Raw genomic sequence first — 14,690 nt, forward strand, 5'->3', positions numbered from 1 at the left:
CGTATAAACATAAAACAAAGCACTCGCAGGAGTTCCAATAAAATTACAAAAGCATCATGCCTGCCTGTCCATTGAAAATGGTGAATTTCCTTCAGTTAATTACCTTTTTCTTCATTGCTCTTTAAAAAGAACAAAATTACATTGTCAAATTCTAAAAGTAGTTGCAATCACCTAAGGAAAAATGAAGAAACTTCCTCAATTGTTGCCAGTGCAATAGATACTGCCAAAACAGATATTGGTTTTGCTAACCACATATTTAAGGCACAGGAAGAGCCGAGTGCATAGACAGCTTGGGGATATTTCGCTAGAAGTCTAGAAGCAACATCTCATTTTGGAAGAAAACCCATTGGAAACAATGTAAGCCTGTCCATGATAGTACTCCACAGTTAGTCCCCATCTCTCAGTTAATGTAGTGTGAAATTCCACTGCCCAAATTTTTGCTTCAGCTTCATAAGGCAGGAAACCTACAAATTCCTCTTTCAAGTTATGTGATTGATCCACAAATCTCACCACAGGGGCAGGTGCTCTACCCTGCTATGTCCCCCACATCATCACTGATAATGGAAAATAAGTGTGTCTCTCACTTTCCTGAGAGTTTCTGCATCTCTCACACATCTCTAGCATTTCTTTCTGCTGTGTTTTCAAACAGAACAAAGTGTTAACTGCTGTCCGTCTCAAAGAGCATTCTCAGAATTTCTTCACCAGAATTTATTCAGCACTCCAGTAGTGCTTGAAATTTATCAGGAGTAAAGAGACCTTTGGGAAGTTCATCAGTTTCATGTCCATCCAGAGGTATATTTAGTTTTCCCATAAAATCACAATTCCAAATAAAGATTTCAGGTGTTTTTGTTTTCCATCTCTTCAAGGGTTGTGGTGGTTGGGTTCTGGTATCAACTTGGCCAGGTGCCCAGCTGTCTGGTCAAGCAAGCACTGGCCTAAGCATTACTGCAAGAATATTTCATGGCTGGTTGATAAACCAGAAGTCTGGTTTATTAAATCATCAGTCAGTTGATTGCAGCTTTGGCTAATTACATCTAGGATAAACTAAGGGCACATTTCCCTCAAATGAGTTAATCCAATCAGTTGGGTTTGTTCCAATTAGGTGGTTTCCACTGAGATGTGTCTACATCCACTCAAGGTGGGTCACTTAAGAGGGAACCACTTTGGGAAAAGCTTCAGAGCTGACACAGACAGAGAGACCTTTGGAGATTTAGAAAGAAAACTCCCCAAGGAGAAGCTATTTGAAATGAGAAGCCAAAGGACCAGCAGACACCAGCCATGTGCTTTACCAGATTTGCCTTTCTTGAATCTAGGCATCTTTCCCCAGATGCTTTCATTTGGACATTTTTATGGTCTAAGAACTGTAAACTTGAAAGTTAATAAATTCCTTTCATAAAAGCCAATCCATTTCTGGTATTTGCATTCTGGCAGTATTGGCAAACCAAAACATTGTAAATTGAAATATATAGCCTAGCAGATGCTATTTTAACCTTAGATATGTGTGAATCTATTTTTTTCCTCAATAATTATTGATATTCTTCCTTTTAATTCCATTTAACTTTGGTTCATTTTATTAAAGTAATGTCAGTGCTTAAACCAAAATCTGTTGTGAATTTATGCTCTTTCCAATGCTTCATCATTTTAAAATATAATTCTATGGCTATAAAACAGTTTAATTATCCACAACAAGTAATTTCTGTTTCATTTCCATTTTTTATACTTATAATGCAGTTTTTTTTAAAAGAAAATCCTTCTATAACCATTTATTTCACATGTTATCAGACAAATTGCTAGACATAATTGCTGTCTGGAGTATTTGTGGACCTATGTAAGTGAATCTCAGCACAGTTCTTTAGGCATTTTGGAGCAAAGCTCTGAATCCACTGTAGACAACTGCTCTCCTTTTGAGAAACAGCTTTTGGATTCCAACCAGGTCAAAGTACAGATGGAACACTAAACTCTGGGCCACCAAGGTACCATAAAAACTGAGTTTCCCATCATGAATCGTGTGTTGTCTGACTTACCAAACCATAAATTTGAATGTGCACAGCAGCACACCATCATCAAATGTGAAATATATAAGAATGGGTTCAAACAAGCAATGAAGGCACAAGGAAATTACCTGAGGCCCTGGCACAAATGCCAATGGCTCCTAATCTTGCCACATTAACTTCCCTCTCTCCAGTCCACAGCTATGGCCTTTTGTGTAGTTTTCCATAATCAGTTAACAGAGGAAGAGAAAATTCAGCATGATTTACAGGCTATTGTGTGCAATGTGGAGGGCCACCTGAAATTGGACACCTGCATCTCTATGAACCCTTTCTTGGGTGTCTCTGAAGGACAGTGGTAAAAGGACATACTCCAAGATGGCAGAACTTCAAACAGTACAACCAGCTGTTAATATTTCTTTATGAAATAATGACCAGGCATGTGAAGGATTAGTGATACACGGGTACCAACTGTTTGGTTTGATGGTCAGGTTATTGGAAGGACCATGATTAGAAAATAGATGACAAGGAGGTCTGGGAGAGAAATATGTGGATAAACCTGAACTTTCTGAATGGGCAAAAAAGTAAAAACCTATAAATCTCATGTGAATGCTCACAAAAGTGTGACCTCAGCAGTTGAGGATTTTTAAAATCAAGTTAAGAGGAAGATCCTTTCTGTGGAGACCAACCAGCCTCCTTCCACAGCCACATCTGTCATTGTCCAATGGTTTCATGGACAAATTACTGAAGGTGGCAGGGATGGAGATTATGCATGGATTCAGCAACATGTCCATCCACCCACCAAGGAAGCCCTGGCTATAGTCATTGCTCAGTGTGCATTATGTCAGCAGCAAAGTCTAATACTCAGTCCACATATGGACCCATTCCCCTAGGTGAAATAGCCCATTACCTGGTGGCAGATTGATTACATTGGGTTTGTTCTCACTGAAATAGCCATTTACTCTGAATATGAATTTGCTTTCCCTACACACAAATCTTCTTCCAAAGCTATCATCTGTGGACTACAAAATGCCTTATCTACCATCATGGCATTCCAGACAGTATTATTTCTGATCAAGGTACTCACTTCACAGCAAATGGGCCCATCTTCATGGGGTTCCCTGAGTTTACCATGTTCTCCATCACTCTGTAACATCTGGCTTGATAGAATGGTGAGATAGCTTTTGAAGACTCGATTATGGTGCCAGCTAGATGGCAATACTGCAGTGCTGGTTTATCATTTTCCAGGATACTGTATTCTTTCTATATTTGTATTCAACATAGGTGCTCTTTTTCCAATAGCCAGAATTCACAGTTACAGGAATTGAGTGGTGGAAAAGGGAATGAAACCACTCACTTTCTCCAGACTATCCAGAAACAAAATTTTAATTCCTAGTTCCTTGAATGAACTTTTGCTGTACTATTCTAGACATCTGAAGGGAGGAATGCTTCAAAAAAGGAAACAGAAAGATATTTCCATTAAATTGGAAGTTAAGACTTCTACCGAGTGCTTTGATTCCCTTACACCTCTGAATCAATAAGCAAAGCAGTGTCACTGTATTTCTCTGGGTGATTGATCCTGATTGCCTAAGGGAACTTGTTCTGCAAACACGATTGACATAAGGGAAAATATTTTTATAATACAAGATACACCATAGCATATGTCTCTTAGGATTGAAATGTCCTGTGATTAAAGTAAATGGAAAACTGTAACAACCCAATACAGACAGGACTACCATTGGCTCACAAATTTCAGTCATGAAGGTTTGAGTGACCCCACCATTCAAAGAACCATGACCATCAGTGGTGTTTGTTAAAGACAAAAGAAATATGGAATGGATAATGGAAAATGTACATATAAATACTGTCTAAAACCAATTGCAGAAAAGAAGATTACAAGTATAATGCAATTTCTTCCCTATTTTGTTGGATATATCAGTGTGTGCTGTATACATTTACACACACTCACAAACACACACAACATCTCCAAAGTCTGTTTTCTTCATTTTGCCAAATCTTGTTATATAACATAAATTGTATTACGTTTATATTCTTCTTTGCAGAAAGGATTAGTACATTTGAAGTTGTGCACAGGTTATATATACTGGACTGGCATAAGTTTAACTTTGCTTTTGTCATTATTTGGAATTAAGTATGGGATAAGGAGATGTCTATGGATAACAAGTTGGCAATGAGTGCACTGTGATGGTTACATTTATGTATGAACTTGGCTAGATTATGGTGATTGTTTTTTTTTCTCTCAAGCAATGGCCTAGTTGTTACTGTAGATGTATTTCATAGGTGGGATTAGCTTCTGCACCTGCTGACTCTAACTAAAGCAGATTATACTTCATAACATAGGCAAGCTTCATCCATCATTTGGAGGAATTCATCCCAAGAACTGAAGGTACGGATGTCAGAAGAAATTTTTCCTGAAGTTTATATCTTCTGTTCTTTCCTGCCTTTCCAGCCAACAGAATTTAGATTCAAGAATTCAAAGACATTCTCAATGGAATTTTCAGCCTCTTTCCTGCCCTATAAATTTAGAATTGCCAGTCCCCACAATCATATGAGCTAATTCTCTATTATAATTTCTACCTACCTACCTACCTACCTATCTATCTATCTATCTATCTATCTATCTATCTATCTAATCATCTATCTAACTATTTTCACTGTCTATCCCCCTCTGTCACTTACTGTTTTTCTCTCTGTATGTATATAAATCTCTGGAAAACCTTAGCTGGACATATGTTGTTTGGGCTTTTTATATAACTGGTTGTAGTAGATTGAATTATGGACCCTCTCAGGAGACATGTTCTTCATCTTAGTCTGCCTTCCTGTGGGTATGAATTCATTTGTAAGGAGGACTTTGAACATGTATTATCAGTTAATGTGTAGACTCATTTGTGATAAGAAACTTGTAGGAAATATTTAAGTATGGCTAGTCCTTAATCATGAGGTACTTAAAAATATACTGTAGGCCTTATAAAAAGAAATAAATCAGATTTCCTTTTGCATCATTTAAAATGCCATCACCACATTGAGCCTGTCACTTATTATCTAAGTCTCTGGGATCCGTAATGCAACCAGAGCCCATTCTCCAGTGTATGCTTTCCTGAGCATCCACAAGTCATTTTTTAGTTCATTGCTCCACTTTAGTTGTCACCCTTATTTCTGGTTACTTCTTTACACCTTTGTAATTCTTTCACCTATATAGTCAACTGAATCTTTGCTAAAATTTATCCTGCATTTCTACATGATTGTCATAGGATTATTTTGAGGTTACCAAAATCTTCAATTTTTCAGTGTTATACATGCTATTATTCTCTCTCTCTAAACCTTTATATTTTTACATTATGGCATTATTCATCCTTTCTAGACTTTTACATACATTGCTGTGTATATTTGAGAAGAGCTAACAATGGATTTTACCATGCATTTAACAAATTAGAGAAATAACCTACTGCATCTTATAATATATCATCATGAAGTTGATTTCTATCTAGAACTGATTTTTGAGAAAAATTTATATATCCTCCTAAATTATTATGAGGTTTTTGTTTGAAAAGTGACTATACAGAAATGACTTGAGCATTTGTTATGAAAACTATTTTAAAGACATGTTGAGAAAATTAATGTAACTGAACTATAGGTTATTTAAAAAACAATAAAGCTATTAAACACCAAGGAGAAGACACACAGGGCCACTTATCTTTACTTTTGAAATCTTTCTTTATATGCCATTTATTTTACTTAGCTGAGAACAATGCTATTCTTTTGACTGAGTCCATGAAGACTTTCTTAACTTGATTGTTCCTCAGGGTATAAATAAAGGGATTCAACATAGGTGAAATAGAAGAAATGAGCAGAGAAACCACTTTATTAATGGTCACTTCTTCCTTTGCTGTAGGATTCATACAGATGAAAATGCACATGCCATAGGTGATAGAAACCACAATCATGTGGGAGGAACAGGTCAAAAAGGGCTTCTTCCTTTGCTGGACAGAAGGGAACCTAAAAATTGTCCTGATGATGTAAGCATAGGACAGAACTATGCAGAACTAGAGTCAGAATCAGGGTCAGTACAGCACAGATTATAACTGTCTGTTCCGGGAACCCTGTGTCTGAGCATGCAATTTTTACTAGGGGAAAGGCATCATAGGTTAAATGATCAATGAAATTAGAGTCACAAAATTCCAGTTTTATAAACACATTAAGTGGTGGGATTATTACATATAAAGCAACCATCCAACAACAGATGATAAGACTCCTGCAGACTTTTTTGCTCATGATGGTCACATAATGCAGGGGTTTGCAGATGGCCACATAGCGGTCATAGGACATGGCAACAAGGAGAAAAAAAATTCTGTTACTGCAAAAAGGTCAGTAAAAAACACTTGGATGACACAAGCATTGTAGGTAATGACACTGTCACCTGTTGCTATGCTATATAAGTACCTAGGAACACATGCAGATATGAAGGATATTTCTAAGAAGGAGAAATTTTGTAAGAAAAAGTACATGGGTGTTTTAAGATGGGAATCCACAAAGGTGAGTGTGATGATGGTCAGATTTCCAGTTACACTTAACATGTAGGTGAAAAAGAATATAAAAATCAGAATCTGTAGCTGAGGGTCATCAGTCAGTCCCAGCAGAATGAATGTGGCTACTGTACTGTTTCTCATCACTGACTGCTGACTTCTATCTGATCTGTATGAAATATTCAGAGACATTTTTTTAGATCATTATAACTATTCTAAATCTCAGCTACATTTATCCACTACATTTTAACAATTTTTGTTTTGCTCCTATTCCCCACTTGGTTTTACCTTTTGGCAAAGTAGATTTCCGAGGAGGTTTATTTTTTCCATATATCAATGATGTCCTTTTACTCCTAAGAATTCTTCCCTACCTGAATATTGAATCTCTAAATTTCATAATAGATATAATGTCTTTTCTTGAAACATCTTGCCTTTTTTTTAAATAGTAGTAATAAATAATGGATAACTTCTGCTCAATATATACATTCTATAGGAGAAACTGAGGTCTTTGCTCCAAAAGAAGATTTTTGTTTTCTCATTGTGTTTAAATTTCTCCCCTGTCCAATCCCTGCTGCTGCTCAAAAATCAATTTTTATATTAATTGGTGAATGCTTTCTCCTCCTTCTCTGAATTTCAGGTAAAAGAAGTTACATATTTTTCATTAATACCATTTTTATCTAATACTAACATATATAATGCAGATATCAAGAATCTTTTACTTCTGAGTTGATAAGTTGCTCCACTGCTATTTCTCAGGCATCAAACAATATTTAAGCAAGTATGGACTCAAATATTTCCAGTATTCAATCATTATCTATCTCAAGGCATAAGATTTCTAATGTCAATATGTAGGAAAAAGTTATCCTTTATCTTGAGTTTGTTTTATGAGTGATTTTGCTTTCTTATTTAACCTACTCTGTTCTCTTCTTACTGAGTGGAGACACAAATAAATGTGACTCAGCTGTGTGCATTTGTGTATTTCACAGTGTTATTAATATAGGGAAGATGTACTGACTGTAACACATGATTTAACTGAATTTAGAAGCCTCCTAGGGAATTTGATATCTCAATCAACAATCATCTGTTTATATCATATTTTTTGCAGCACAAACAACTTCCTTCCATATTTTTCCTAATATCTCAGGTAATGCATGCATCACTGTGAAACCTTACTTGGGCCTTCAAACTCAGAGCACTATTCAATCTTCAAAACATATTTTCCTAAGATACTAAAACTTATTTTATAAGGAAAGATAATACACAGATTGAGAATAAATGATAACATGCTGACTTCTGTTTACTCTATCTTTCAAACAAATGTTTGAAATGAAAACACATTTCTTCAATGAGACTCTCAGACCAATCCATTATTCATTGAGGGAGGCTTTGTGAAGGTGGATGACCAGACTTGATGGGATGAGTGGGTGTAGGAGCATGCTTATAGGCTTCTATATATACTAAAACACTATTATTATTTTTAATTTGGGGTTGAATGTGTAGCAAAAGTTACCATGACATTCCTTAGGTTAAGTTAGGTGTGGAATTTTTTAGTGCATTTTAGGCATAAAATCCTTCTAGACAATGGTATCTATCTACACAAGATAAATTCTCTCTAAAAAATGACATCATGTAAATATACACTGAATACATGACCAAATATATAAATTAATTTTGAAATCCATTTTCTTCTCAGGAAGAAAACATGACCAAATCCTACAAAGGGAATTATAATCAAAGAGAAAAACATCATCATTGTGCTGGTTTGAAAGGATGTATGTCCCCCTAGAAAAGCCATGTTTTAATCTAAATTCCATTTCATAAAGGCAGAATAATCCCTATTCAATACTCTATGTTTGAAACTGTAATCAGATCATCTCTCTGGAGATGTGATTTAATCAAGAGTGGTTGTTAAACTGGACTAGGTGATGACATGTCTCCACCCATTTGGGTGGGTCTTGATAGGTTTCTGGAGTCCTATAAAAGAGGAAACAATTTGGAGAATGAAGGAGATTCGGAGAGAGCAGCGAATGCTGCAGCACCATGAAGCGGAGAGTCCATGAGCCAGTGACCTTTGGGGATGAAGAAGGAGAACACCTCCCAGGGCGCTCCATGAAACCGGAAGCCAGGAGAGAAAGCTAGCAGATGATGCTGTGTTTGCCATGTGCCCTTCCAGCTAAGAGAGAAACCCTGACTGTATTTGCCATATGCCTTCTGGCTTGAGAGAGAAACCCTGAACTTCATCGGCCTTCGTGAACCAAGGTATCTTTCCCTGGATGGATACCTTTGGTTAGACATTTCTATAGACTTGTTTTAATTGGAACATTTTCTTGGCCTTAGAACTGTAAACTAGCAATTTATTAAATTCCCCTTTTTAAAAGTCATTCCATTTCTGGTATGTTGAATTCCAGCAGCTAGCAAAGTAGAACAATCGTACTTACTTTTCTCTTAGTAAATCAGAGAATCTTTTGGTTGTTTAAACATAGCAATATTAAGCCTGATGCTGTCAGTGATGTTTTGATGAATACATTTATATCTTCACCTTTACTGGCATGTTGGGGAATGCCTAGAGCTCTCTGAGGTTGCCATCCTCAGCAGGGTTTACAGATTACCTGATAGGGGCTTAGTGCTATTATAAGTCCCCCAAATACTCTCTTCATCAATGAAAAGAAAATGAATCGCTCTAAAGGCATAAATGTCAGCAACTCAACCCACTGGTAGAAGGGACGATATTCTAAATAATCAGAAAAGAGAGATGCTTTTGCAGTAGAAAGCATGACTTTTTAAAATTGCTGAATATACCAATTAGTGAAAAAACCTATCCTTTGTGACTTACACCCAAGAATCATTGGTGAATTTTCTGAGTAATGAATTTTGGCAAAAGGACAAGTAACACAGACTTCAGTCTGGACTGTGTCCTTGGAGACAGAGAATGGTAGAGGTCATGGAGGACAAGTATATTTGTTACATAACATGGATCATTTAAAAAAAATGTCATTACTTCTCAGGCATTTTGTAGATCAATATCCTCTATTATATTAATACAGTGATTTATTATATTATATGGATTTTTATTATAGTTGGACCATTTTAATCAGATAAGGAGTCAGAAAAGCTTATGCAATTATATAAGGCTTCTGCATACAGTGAGGACTTATCCTACCAGATTTTTCTTTCTCTAAGTTTACTCACCGTATTATAAGTGTTATTTACAAGTGCATAAACATTTGTCACTAATCTCACTACAGATGCATTTTGACATGTGTATATTCTCTAGAATGTATTACCGCAATCAAGATAATGATCACATGCAACATGCACAAGAGTTTCCCTATTCTCTTTTTAATTACTCCTTCTTGCCTAGTCTTAATTTGCTGGTTCACAGCTAACCATTCATCTGTTTTCTGTACCTATAGATTAGTTTTTGTGTATATTGTGTATATTTCACTTCTGAGAGAAAAATCTGATGTATAGTATAACAGAATTTATTTACTTGTATACCTGTTGGTAGACATTTTGTCATTTCAATTTTGTATGCAATTGTAAAGAAATATGCTATGAATATTAATGCCAGAGCCTCTGAAATGGAGTGTGCTTTCATTTCTACTGGATAAGTTACCTAGGAGTGGAATGGATGGGTTTTAGAGGTATATGTTCAAATGCTTAATGCTTAATAATTTGTGAACCATTTTCCAAAGTGGTTTTCTGACTTTTTATTCCCATCAGCGATGTAGGAGTGTTTTGTTTTATTTTGTCTACATTTTTTGGTATGATTAATCTTGGTAACTGTAGACACACTAGTAAGTGTGTAGTGGTTTCACATTATGATTTTAATTAGCATATACCTAATAACTAATGAGTTCAAGCATCTTTTGGTGTGCTTATTTGTTGTATATCTTACTTGGTGAAGTGTCTTTTTAAACCTTTTGTCAATATTAAGTTTTGTTTTGTTTCATTTTTCCTTTTAGTGAGTTTTGAAAGTTCTTAATACAGTCTTGATTCAATCTTTTTTCAGGTAAATGGTTCACAGATATTTTAACCAGTTTAGATTCTGACTTCTCATTCTCTAAATATTGTCTTTTTAACAGCAGGTGTTCTCAATTTTGATGAATTGCATTTCATCACTTTTTTAAAAAGCAGTTTTGAGTTATAGTCACATGCCATACAATCCATACAAAGTGTACAAAGAATGGCTTTTAGTACAGAGTTGGGTGCTCATCACTGCAGTCAATTTTAGAACATTTTCATTACTCCAAATGTAAAAACTCCTTACTTCTTACCAGTCACCTCTCAGTCCCTCTATCCTTCCCAAGCCTTACATAATCAGTACTCTATTTCTGTCTCTATAGATTTATATACATTTGCATTTTATACAAATGGAATCCTACCATATGCAGTACTTTGTGTCTGGTTCTTTTGTTTAGCATAATGTGTTTTTTTGTTTTGATTTTTGTATTTTTTTAATTAGAGAATTTATAGCTTTACATAAATGTCATATAGATATACAACATTCCAGTATACCTCACTATTGTGGACACTTTGAATTCATGAATTACCTTTATTACAATTGATGAAAGCATATTAAAATATGTTAACTATGGTCCATAGTTTGCATTAGGTGTATCTTTTCTTATATATTACCCTATTATGAATCCCTTTAGTAGTGACATTCATTTGTTACAGTTTATGGAAGAACATTCTCATCATTTATATTAGCAACCTCAGTCATCATCCATAACAGGGCTCCCTGTGTTAAACAGTCCATGCTGTATCCTCCAGCTTTCCCTCTAGTAGCATATTTAACCCCATTAACACATAATTCCTTGTTGTTAACTGCACTCACAATAGTGTGCTACCATCACCACTATCCATTTCCAAACAGTTACAATCAATTAATTAGAAATCTTGCACAAATTAAGCATTAGCTCCCCATTCTCTACCCCTAGTCTATCTCCTCATAGCTTATATTCTACATTTTAACAGTATAAATGTACTTATTTTAATTAATTAATATTAGTAAGATCATACAATATGTGTCCTTTTATTTCTGGGTTATTTCACTAAATATAAATATAATGTTCACTAAACATAATGTTCCCAAGGTTTATCCAGGTTGTTGCATGCATCAGGACTTCATTTCTACTTACAACTGAGTAATATTCCATTGTATATATTCTCACATTTTGTTTATTCATTCATCAGTTGATGGACAGTTGGATTGTTTACATCTTTCGGCTATTGTGTATAATGCTGCTTTGAACATTATAGTGCAAATGTCTGTTTGCATTCCTGCTTTCAGTTCTTCTGGGTATAAATTAGTAGAAAGATTGATGGATCATATGCAATTCTACACTTTGCTTCCTGAGGTGCCACCAAACTGTCTTCAACAGCAGTTGCCACATTTTACATTTCCACCAGCAGTAAGTGAGTGTTCCCATTTCTCTACATCCTCTCCACATTTTTAGTTTCATACTTTTTTAATAGTAGCCATTCTAGAAGGTGTGAAATAATATCTCATTTTGCTTTTGACTTACAGTTCCCTAATGGCTAGTGAGGCTGAGCATCTTTTCATGTGCTTTTTAGCATTTGCATTTCCTCTTTGGAAAATGTCTATTTTTAAATTGTGTTTTATGTTTTTTATTGTTGAGTTGTATGATTTCTTTATATATTTTGGTTATTAGATGCTTATTGGATATTTAGTTTCTAAATATTTTCACCCATTGAGTAGGCTACCTTTTTATGTTCTTGTCAGAGTACTTTGAATCACAAAAGTTTTTAATTTTGAGGAGTTCCTGTTTATTTTTTCTTTTGCTGCTTGTGCATTGGGTGAAATCTCAGAAACCATTACCACAAATCCTGAAGACTCTTCCCTATATTTTCTTCTAGGACTTTTTGATCCATTTTAGGTTTCTTTTTGTAAAAGGTGTGAGACAGGGGTCCTTTCTCCTTCTTTTGCATCTGGATAGCCACTTCTCCTACAACCATTTGTTGAAAATACTATTTTGTCACAGTTGAGAAGACTTGACAACTTTGGGAAATATCAGTTGGCTATCGATGTAAGGGTCTGTTTCTGCACTCAGTGTGATTCCATTGATTCCATTCTTAAAAGTCCGGATATGTGGATCTTCCAACTTCATTCTTCTTTTTCAAGATGTTTTTGGCTAGTTGGGGCCACTCACCCTTCCAAAACATTTTTAGGAAGGAATTTTGATGAGAATTTTGTAGAATCTGTAGGTCAATTTGTGTTAGATTAAAGCCTTAATGATATTTATGCTTCCAACCCATAAATATAGAATACTCTGCCTTTTATTTAGGTCTTTCATTTCTTGTAGCAATGTGTTATATTTTTCTATGTCGAAGTCCTTTACAACCTCAGTTACATTTATTCACAGATATTTGATTCCTTTAGTTGCTATTGTAAATGAAAATTTTTCTTGATATCTTCCTCAAATTACTTATTACTAGTACACAGAAACACAATCAATTTTGCGTGTTGTTCTTGTGTCCCACCACCTGTCTCAAATTGCTCTAGTAGCTTTGTTGTAGATTTTCAGGACTTTCTATATATAGGATCTTGTCATCTGCAAATAGTGATGATTTTTACTTCTTCCCTTCCTATGGATGCCTTTTATTTCTTTTTCTTGCCTAAACACTCCAGTTAGAAATTCTAGCACAATGTTGAGAATTCTAGCACAACGACAAAACTCTGGGATCTACTCTGTAACCACTTTTTGAAGACTGCTTTGAAAACTATTGCTTTATTATTTCTTTGCTTTGTATATATGTTATACTATACAATAAAAAAGTTTAAAAAATACACCATATTAGGAAATTGAAAGAAAAAAATATATACGAACATCTCAATTAACAGGGAAAAGGCTTCCAACCCATAAATATAGACACTGGGCATCCTTGTCTTATTCCTAATCTTAGCAGGACTCTTTCACCATTGGGTATGATGTCAGCTGTGGGTTTTTCATTTATGTCCTTTATCATGCTGAGGAAATTTCCTCCTATTCCTTTCATTTGAAGTGTTTTCATCAAAAAAGAAGGCTCAATACTTCAAATGCTTTTTCCCTATTATATCTTTTTGGTGAATTAACCCTTTAAGTAATATATGGTATCCTTCTTTGTCTCTTATGATATCTTTACATTTAAAGTCTAGTTTGTCCAATGTTTGTGGCATATTTCTCAGGGACTGGAGCCTAGCCATGCTTAAAATTTTTTAATCCTTCTCTCCCTCTCTACATTCACTCTCTGCCCTCCATACCTGTAACCCCCCTCTCTGTTCCCCCCTTCCCCCTCTTGTTGTAGACCGCCCAATTCCGTAGTTCGCCACAAACCACAGGCCTTCCTGTTATTCTCTATGCTTCCCTATCCCCGAAACATACCCTTCTGCCTAGCAACTGCCGCCTAGCTTGTGTGAGTGGCTGTCTCCCTCTGACGTGTGCGCCCAAGACTCCACCCCTCCCCGAGAGTACTTAAGCCCCACGCTTACCCCGCTCTGGGTCGTCCGAGCCCCGAGGTCTTCGGACCCCAGACGTCTCACTCCTCGGGTTCCCGGGTGGCCCATCCCGGTGTGTATCAATAAAGCTTAAAACCCGCATCTGGCCTGAGTGATGACTTCTCGCGACCGCCGGCTGGGGAAAGCGCCGGCTTCAGCTTACCCAAGTTAATTCCCGCGAGCTCGCCCCAAACCCACCCAGTGTACCGGTCGCACGGCCCGGCTGAAGCTATCAGCGGCAAGTGGCGCCCGAACAGGGACCTTCCGTCCCCGACTGGACACTGGAGACACTAAGACCTCTCTTCTGAACCAAGGTAAGCCTACTAGACTCTCCTGCTTAAATAAACGCAGTCCTAGTCTTTACAAGCAGTGAGTAGTCCCCTCCAAATTTTATCATGGGTCACACCCTCTCTAAGAGTCAAGTCCCTCAGGTTCGCGCCCTAGCCGCCCTGTTGGATACTCATAAATGTAACCCCTGGCTGCTGACGAGTCCCTTATGGACTCCCGCCACTTATGACCAACTTATTGCCCGAGTAACAAACAAAATGGAGCATGAGGGCAAGCGTTTCCCTCCGGGGCTTCTCCCCACCCTCATCACCATCCGTTCCTGCCTTCAAGGCTCATTGCCTCCCACAGACGGCCGATCCAAGCCTGTAA

The 14,690-nt window shown here is 36.5% G+C and overlaps 2 pseudogenes; both read right to left on the bottom strand.

The window, feature by feature from the left end:
* Window positions 1-256: 256 nt before the first annotated feature.
* Window positions 257-14,690, bottom strand: part of LOC143690615 (52 kDa repressor of the inhibitor of the protein kinase pseudogene) — a 427,237-nt pseudogene continuing 412,803 nt past the window's right edge.
* On the bottom strand, window positions 5,741-6,676 carry LOC143642486 (olfactory receptor 6C68-like; annotated as a pseudogene).

The sequence above is a fragment of the Tamandua tetradactyla genome, chromosome 7, assembly GCF_023851605.1.
Source record: "Tamandua tetradactyla isolate mTamTet1 chromosome 7, mTamTet1.pri, whole genome shotgun sequence".
In the NCBI taxonomy this organism is placed as follows: Eukaryota; Metazoa; Chordata; class Mammalia; order Pilosa; family Myrmecophagidae; genus Tamandua; species Tamandua tetradactyla.